The sequence below is a fragment of the Prionailurus viverrinus genome, chromosome B3, assembly GCF_022837055.1.
Source record: "Prionailurus viverrinus isolate Anna chromosome B3, UM_Priviv_1.0, whole genome shotgun sequence".
Taxonomy (NCBI): domain Eukaryota; kingdom Metazoa; phylum Chordata; class Mammalia; order Carnivora; family Felidae; genus Prionailurus; species Prionailurus viverrinus.
This window is the reverse complement of record NC_062566.1, coordinates 95,671,123-95,680,376: the sequence shown is the minus strand read 5'-3', so window position 1 is coordinate 95,680,376 and position 9,254 is coordinate 95,671,123.

Sequence of the window (9,254 nt, the reverse complement as noted above, 5' to 3'; positions counted from 1 at the left end):
GTTTCTTGTCTAACTGCATTGATTAGGCTTCCAGGTGACTAGAATAGAATAGGGCAGTATTTCCTTCTTGTTGTAGTTGACTAGCTTTGTGGTTATGTATATATTTTTCCCTATTTTGAATAATGAAACAACTTGTACTGTTTGGGGATAGCCTGTCCAAATCATGGAGACTAGCTACCTCTTTTCATACTGTCAGCTCTACAAAAATCTTTCTAGAATGGACCTCTACTTCGTACCATTTGTTTCCTTTGGCCCAAAAGACAGCCTTCTTGGGAAAGTTGGTAGGTCACTCTTACAAACCCTGTTTATGGTATGAAGTTTAAAATATCCCCCAAAAGGAGCGATCAACCAAGTAAAGCTTAATAACAATATTATCTTTTTTTTTCTAGGATTTCTTTTATTGGTCTAGGATATCCAGGATAGATATCTAGAATAGCTTTTATCAGGCTCCCACCACCTCAGTGACATGACTGAGCAACTTGCAGAAGATATGGTGTATTCTTGGAGTAGCACGTGGGTCTGATCCCAAATCCAAACAAACTGAAGGAGATGAACCCAGCCCCTTTTGAAGGTGCAGCTGGGCTCAGCTGCTGTCTTGTGGAGCTCTGGGAGGAGGTGGGAAACTGAGGGCCCAGCCTTCGCATGCCAGCCAAGTGGGCCGGCAAACCCACAACAATGTGTATGACCTCTAGTGGTGCCTGACCTTATACCAACATCCCAAACATACACATGGCTGCTGTTTCACTCTGTCTTCAAATCTGAAAAACATTTCTCTTGTGGCCAATCTGAACCCAGGACCATGCAGAGAGGGAAACTCTGGGAAACGTAGTTTTTAGCTTAACCATATTGATAATAAAAAGCCACCATAATTGTTGTCTTGCTCGTCAGAAAGTATCCTATGTATATCACATCATGTTGACCGCATACAGAGTACCTCTACTGGGCCAAGTAAAGGCCAAAAAATTTAAAATTTTTAATGAAAGTCTATGAAGGCTTCACTTGAAAAATATTTCTTATGTTCCAACATTGGACATTGTCTACTATGTTTTCCAGAGTCTGTCATGGTTGACAGTTGGCTTTTTCTCTTTATTTATTTGTATTAGAAAATAAATGTCTACCACATCATTGTTGCAAAAGACAGGCCAAACTTTTAAAAAATAAATATATATAATTATACATGATTATATGTTGCGTATGTGATTTACCATTGTAACTTTCCTCGAATCCTTTCTGGAAGTACATGGGACACAAAAATAAAAACAGAATATTTTCCTGAGGATGTTTGATTTTCACAGAACTTTCCAAAGAAAAGTTCAAACAAGAATCCTCTTAACACTTGTATTTCTGAAGAAGAATCCTGTCAGTGATCACTTTTTATTTACTGACATTTGGAAACAAGATATATGCTCATAATGATCTCTTTACAATGAAAGTACAAGTTCTCTTCTTATGTGTGTATTTGTTAATTTTGTGTGTGTGCTCCTTTTTCGGCCAAAGCTATATGCTCTTGTTGCCCCTGATGCTTGGGTAAAAATTCTTTACTCAAAATAAATAGTCTGAATACAAAACAAAGCTTTTAGATAAAGATTTAAAGTGAAGCCTATTGAAAAGTTTTTGGTATACAGTACCTGGCCTACTTCATTATTTACGTCACTTTTGAGATCTTATCTTTCATTTCTTAGGAAACTCAAACTACAGCTTTCAATTTTAACCCCTGGGGTATTGTTCTTTGGCAGAAGAAACAAAGATTCTATCAGTTTTATTTTATGTTTTGCCTTGAGAAAAATTCTTGTAAAATAATATATCTAAGTATAACACCATTATTTCTGCAATATAGGAAGTCTTCTTGGGATATGAAATTTTGTGACTGAACAAGCTGGATTTCCCTTATTCAAAGTTCTTGTTGAGTTAAAATATGGTAAAAAGGTTCCCAGAGATATATCTGACTGAAGCAGCGTTAAGTGTTTTTTGTATTTTTCTTAAAAGTTGAACACTATTTGTAAGGTTATTTGCAAGGGGATAAACAACTAGCATCAGGTATGTTTTTCTACCTGTATTCAGTTTCTTTTATAAGTTTGGATGATGGTACAGTTCCACAGGTATTGCTGTGATGCTTATTGTATTACCATAATTAGGATCTCAGAAGCTATGGTCCATATGGAATAAGATGAATTTTTTTTTTGTAAATTAAAAGAAAACATTTTAAAGATATGTATTCAGAGGTACATATAGTATATATATATATACAGACAGTACATAGAGAAAAAGCAGCGCCTGGATTAATTTTAGTTGCTCTAACCAGTTTTAGCAAAGAGTTACAAACATGCTATTGACCATAATGTTGAATTAGTTTGATTTTCGTTAATGTCATGGTAGGAATAAAAGGTCAGGAGTACCTCCCTCAGAGACTTAAAAATGGGTGGGTGTAGAGGCGCCTGGGTGGCTCAGTTGGTCAAGCGTCCGACTTTAGCTCAGGTCATGATATCGCAGTTCACGAGTTTGAGCCCCACATCGGGCTCTGTCCTGACAGCTCAGAGCCTGGAGCCCTTCTACGGATTCTCTGTTTCCCTCTCTCTCTGCCCCTGCCCTGCTCGTGCTCTCTCTCTCTCTCTCTCTCTCAAATAAAATAACATTTAAAAAATGGGTGGGTATATTCCAGGACAGAGAAGCAGAGGTGCTGCAGACCAAGGGGCAACATGAGCCCAGGCGTGGAGGGATGAAGCTGGAAGTATGGCTGCCCTGAGACCAGACATGACAGGCATCTCAGATGAGTGCAGGGAGTGAGCAGACCCAGCCCACCCTTGCTTGCCTGCCTAGGAGCTTGCCTTTTACCCTGGGGAAGACAGGGAGCCAGTGATGACTTAGAAATGAATTGGTTCTGGGGGCGCCAGGGTGGCTCATTTGGTTATGCCACCCACTCTTGATTTCAGCTCAGGTCATGATCCCACCATTTGTGAGTTCAAGCCCCATGTTGGCTCTGCAATGCCAGTGTGGAGCCTAGGTGGGACTCTCTCTCTCTCCCCCCCAACCCTCTTTGCCCTGCTCCCATTTTCTCCCCCACACCAATTTCTCTCTCTCAAAATAAATAAATAAAAACTTAAAAAAAAAAGAAATGAATTGGTTCTGGACAATAGTTACAGGTTAAACTCCTAGGTCCTAGAGGTGAAATGCTATAGAGTGAGGTTTTATTTCTGGAAACTTCATAAAAAGAAAAACCCCAATCATGAAAACAAACAGAAAAGAAACAATACAGAAACATATGCTTTTACAAATGTGTGTCAAGAGCTATGCAGTGGAGGCTACTTTGGGTTTTTTGTTTGTTTGTTTGTTTGTTTGTTTGTTTTTGTATAAACTGTACTGAAGTTGTCTTCTTTCCTTGCAAATATTCCTGTAACAAACATGGGGATTTTTTTTCCCAAAGACCTTCGGCCCCAGTTAAAAATTGGGGTCTCTTGTCTCTAAACTGCTAGCTGACAATTAGATTCATCCATTCATTTACTTAGTAAATATTTATTGAACACCTATTATGTGAGATATTGTTCTGCCATCACGGAGGTTTTTTTCCCCACTCAGAGAGAAAGCACCTGCACAGGCACACACGCACAACAACACCACCCCTCTCCCTAACTACAATGCCAGGTAGTGAGAAAGGTAATAAGGGTTATAAAGAAAAATGAACAGACTGAGGGGAAAAGGGAAGAGAGAGTGATGGGAATCTTCTATAGAGTTGTTTTTATAAGTCAAGGAAGATTTCTCTGTGGAAGTGACATTGGAGCAGAGCCATGAATGAAATGAGAGAGAAAGCAACGAGGCTGTCCAGGGAAAAGACCAGTAGGAATGCCTCCAAATGTCTGGACGGCATGGAGATAGGTGGGACAGCGGCTCAAGTCACTCCCTCTTTGGTGATTCCTTGCTGTGAACACAGATGGAGGAGATTCGATCACCTATATCATCTCTGACTTCACTGAACTTCTCAGAGTCTTCAGTCAACTCAGATTTGTTGGTAACATGTCCGTCATTAGATAGATACCAATACGATGATGCTTGTATTGGTGGTGGTGGTGGCCTATGTGTGTGTGGCTTTATGATAAGACAGCTTTGAACAACAGAGGGTTAAAAGTCCATACACTGTAAACATGGGATCTTAATAACATGATTACATTTTCGTTAAGAAAAATCCATGATGATAATAGCAACCAGCGTTTTTAAAAAGCACTTGAGGTGGGCAAGTACTGCCCTCATGATAGAGGTAAGAAAAGAAAGTCTTACCTAACTAAGAAAGTCTAAGCTAACTTGCTCAAGATTATACACTCAATGCTGATGACCAGGTTTGAAATGAGGTCTGTCCAGGTTCAGAGTTCAAACTTTATACCAACCACAGTGCTGGACTGTCTCCAATGGCAATGCCACTGAGGGCAGTATGGAGGATGTGAGTGTTAAATAGAATGAGGCAGTACTTCTGACTAATTTCCTGACAACCTGCTCCCTCACCTGGATATTCTGTTAACTTAGACTCCAGAGTAAATGCAATTCTTCTCTGCTTTTAAGCATATACTTATAACAGAGCAGACAGATTTCTTAGGAGGACAAGGTCTTATGGGAATTCATCTTTAAGAATAGTCTTCATTTGTAAGGTTCAAACCTTATAGTGCAGGTTGAACTGAGAAATAAGGTTGAAGTAGGGCTATTTTTTTAAGTTTATTTATTTATTTTGAGAGAGAGAGAGACAGACAGACAGACAGACAGAATCCCAAGTAGGCTCCATGCTGTCAGCGAGGAGCCCGACATGGGGCTCAAACTCATGAACTGTGAGATCATAACCTGAGCCGAGATCAAGAGTCAGATGTTTAACTGACGGAGCCACCCAGATGCTCCTGAGGTAGGGCTGTTTTAGAGATAAGAATGAACCTGTGATTGTTTAGAAGCTGTAGAAGTCCACAAATTCAATCATAGCACAGGGCTAAACCTCTGGATGATAAACCATGTTTTTTGGGGGGCAGTATCATTTCTCCTGTGATATCTAAAATTAAGTTAATGCGGGGCGCCTGGGTGGCTCAGTCAGTTAAGCGGCCGACTTCAGCCCAGGTCACGATCTCGCGGTCCGTGAGTTCGAGCCCCGGGTCGGGCTCTGGGCTGATGGCTCAGAGCCTGGAGCCTGCTTCCGATTCTGTGTCTCCCTCTCTCTCTGCCCCTCCCCCGTTCATGCTCTGTCTCTCTCTGTCTCAAAAATAAATAAAAGTTAAAAAAAATTAAAAAAAAATAAAATTAAGTTAATGCATAGATAGCTGCATTTCAACCCCCCCCCCCCATGCCCCAGAAAACTCATGTAAATTCAAATAGTTGTAAATGTGTTTGGTCTCCTTTTCCTTAATGGAAATGTGATGATAATTGTATAAATTCTTTAAGCCAAACCATTAGCATCATACTGACGCTTAGCCTGACTTTTTGGTGAACAGGTTGGAAACATTAAGATAACAGCTCTTCCCCTGCCATTAAGAAATCCATCCTTAATATTTGGTTTTGGTTTTCATTTCAGAGATAGCCATTCACAGCTCAAAAACAAAAATATGTGAGAGAAATGGAATCAGAGTGATCGAAAATAGAATCTGATTTTAGTATACATTGTTCATTTCTCCCTATGTACAAAAAGTATGAAATTTATTGTCTTCTTTCTGTTGCAGGGACTGTGCCTGCCATTTCATTAAAAAAAAATTGTTTCATGTTGAAACAATCATAAACTCACAGGAACATTATAACTTTTTTCCTTGAATTATTTGTGATTAGTTCCCAGAGGTTTCGTCCTCATCCCCGAATGCATCAGAGCGTCTCCAAAGGCGTTCTGCTATGTAACATGCTGTAATAACCCAGTGGATGTCATCACTACCATCTAGTCCTCACACTCATGTAAGGTGTGCTGGTTGTCTCAAGGTCCTTGGTAGCAGCGGAGTCTAGTTCAGAGTCACATGCTGCCATGACTTGTCCTGTCCCTTTAGCGTCCTTCAGGCCGGACCAGTTCCTTACTCTTCCCCTTGATTTTCATGACCTTGACTGTTTTGAAGATTAACAGGCCAGGCATCTTATGGAATGTTCTTCAATTTGGGTGAGTCGGGGGTTTCCTCATGATTAGATTCAGGTTATGAAGTTCTGACAGGGACCCATACCACAGGAGTGACCCCGTGTTCTTATCCCATCCAATCTTCCGGCTCACGGTGTAAATTGGTTCCATTACTGATGATGTTTACTTGGAGCCCTGCTTACATTAGACTCTGTCAGGATTTCTTACTGTAAAGTAATTCTTTCCCTTGTATAATGAATACTTATCTTGTTAGGAGTACTTTGAAACCATATAAATATCCTGTTTACGGCTCCCTCTTTCCTTAGGAACTTATTTTCATGCACAAGATGCTCCTGGTTGGTCTTACATTTTCTCTGCCCCTGGCAACACTGGTGAACAACACTAGAACACACGCACCCACACCCATACCCACACCCACACCCACCCCCCCACGCCCCCACACACGTATTTATTTCCATATTTATCTGTATATACTGAAAAAATATGAATTAATACCAGTACCCCCCAATTCCAATCCCATACTATAGCACTCATTCTACTTTTCTCTCTTTTTATGTTTTTATGTTTTTTTTTTAACAGTGACAAGCCTGGTTTCCATCATCCTCAATATATTTGCTGGTTGATAAGTCCATTTGTGACCCATCTCCCATCCTCCCCATAACCCTCTTCCCCACATCTCCTTCTTTCTGCTCAACGTTCCCCAGTCTGAGCTCCACCCCACATGGACACCATCTTTATTCTACTTGAGCTCTGACAGCACATGCCAGGTGGCCCCCACAAGTATGTGTTCTTCTCATCCTGCTCGGGCTCCTAAACTCTGTTGCTAGGCTGTCCCCTTACAGAGATGCCCTTCCCTCCCGCTCAGGTTCTGAGTCCCTACACCAGTTCACCTCCTGTGTGGATAGCCTCCTCTTTCCCCTTGGGATCTGATAACCCACGCGAGTCCGTCCCTCTGAATGCACTGTAAGATACTGTAACACTGGACACCAGAAGACACAACAATCTCTCCCTCCTGGAACTCACAATCTAGTGCAAGGGGACAGACCATGAATGTTGTAAATATGTCCACCTTGAGGTATGTTTAAGGTCATTCATGCTAGAAAATGACAGAACAGGATAAAGGGAATGAGGAGTGAGAATGGGGGTACAATTTTAGGAAGGGTAGTCAGTCAAGGCCTCACAAGAAGCTGTCACTAGAGTAAAATTTTGAAGAGGAGGAAGTGAAGAAGTGAGCCATGGCTGTCTGGGAGAAGGGCGTTTATCCCAAGTAGGGACAGCACCCAGGGTAGTGACCTGAGAGGGGAGCTTGCTGGAGTGCACCAGGCTTAGCACACTGGGCCGGATGGCCAGAGACGGGGAGAGAGGTGGGAGAGGGGGGATGGGGGAATGGGGACACACCATGTCCACTGCATTCCACTCGTACCTTTACCACTCTGACTTAACCCTTCAGTTAAGTGACATTCTTTTCCATGTCATTTGTCTCCCAATCCCAAATTCCTATTACAAAGGATTCCAAACAGTAGCATTCTAACATGGTCAAGCAGACAAAGGCAAGGCATTTAAAAAAGCTATTAATACTGATAATACAGGATAATTGTGTTTCCTCACTTAGTATTTCTTGGCCACCAGGTGGTTCATGGGACCGCTTCATTGGGAACACAGAGGAAATGTGTAGAGGGAGGACAGACCCTGACTGTCCATCTTCCCAACTGGCATTTCACAGACAGATGTGAACATCTGAACTAGTGTCTCCTCTGAGAAGTGGGCATCTGACTCCCCGGTCACCGTAATAGATAGTACGGAGAATAAAGATCTCTAGTTTAGAGTTAAGCTTGCTCCTCTTTTATTGGAATGCCGGCTCACCCCAGAAAGATTTATTTTTACAGGTCAAAGAGTAGTACACCACAGGGTGCAGCCCACTGTGTTTTGGTTATTGTGTCTTTGATTTTACAAGTAACATGAGGTCATGTATTTTTGAAAACATGAAAATAAAAAGTGAACGTTGAATTCCCGAAAGCCCAGGGCTTTTTGGCTCGTTCCTCCAGCTCTTCGTGATGCGGGTATGTTAAGCTGGAAGATAGTCTCAACTGTGTCTTCAAAGGCTTTATTGTGCAGCTGTTGAATTTTTAAAGGTGTAATTTATGATATATCATGTCTACTCTTAGGACTGAGATGAGTACTGGCCAGCTGATTCTAGTGAAAATATCATTTGATGACTAAAAGTAGTGAATTCCATTCTCAAGGGAAAAAAATTATCCTCTGAGCCCCAGCACTGGCATCTAATTCCACATCATCTCAAGGGCGAGTTCTTAACACAAAAGACAAGGTTCAGCTGATAAGTTCAGAGCTCGCTATCGCTAGTTTACAGAACCCATCCGAGAATTTATAGGCGAATGACTGTGATCTCAAGTGGCACCATCAGCATGACAATCATAAGGGGGATCTTGTGAGGATGTCCTTAGGAAGCAACTCCCTTCACCCCTGTACTCAGTTTTCCTCTCTGTAAAGTGGAAGACTGTGCTGCTCTCATTTGTTGACGGTTCCTAACTAGGTTATGACCTCTTTGTGAATAAAGCTGGTAACACTTAGGTGACCATGCCAAGCCGGCAAGTGACATACCAGCACCCAGTACTGATAAGACTGGTTTAGAATTACATATTTGTGTTTGGCTGTGGCACAACATATTAAGGTGGACACTGATAACTTGGATACGATCTGGAGGAGGTGCCAAAATGGTGAGGTGTCACATAAGGGACGGTTAAATAATCGGAAATACTTGCCTGGAGAAGCCTTGGGTGCTCTGTTCAGCAATACGGAAGGTCATCTGTGGCACACGGGTTGGACTTATTCTGGGGATCTGGACAAGATGCTGTGTGAAGGAAACCTGCTCAGTTTCAGCTTGGCGACAGAGTGTCTTTCCCAACACACAACATATGCCGTTCAAATAACATTTGGAATATTGTCTCCTCTAGCTCCCCTACGTGACTCTGTTGAGGAGAAAGGGGCCATGTTAGGTGTCCTATTGTGCTTCTGTGTCTCTTGGTCTCCTCTCTTTTATGCTTATGCATTCCTCTACCCTGTCCTGTGTGTGCCAATCTTCACTGCATTCTCTGAAATACAAACTTGTCCGACAGGCTTATCATCATTATTCTTGACAGTTACCCAGAGTTAACAAATA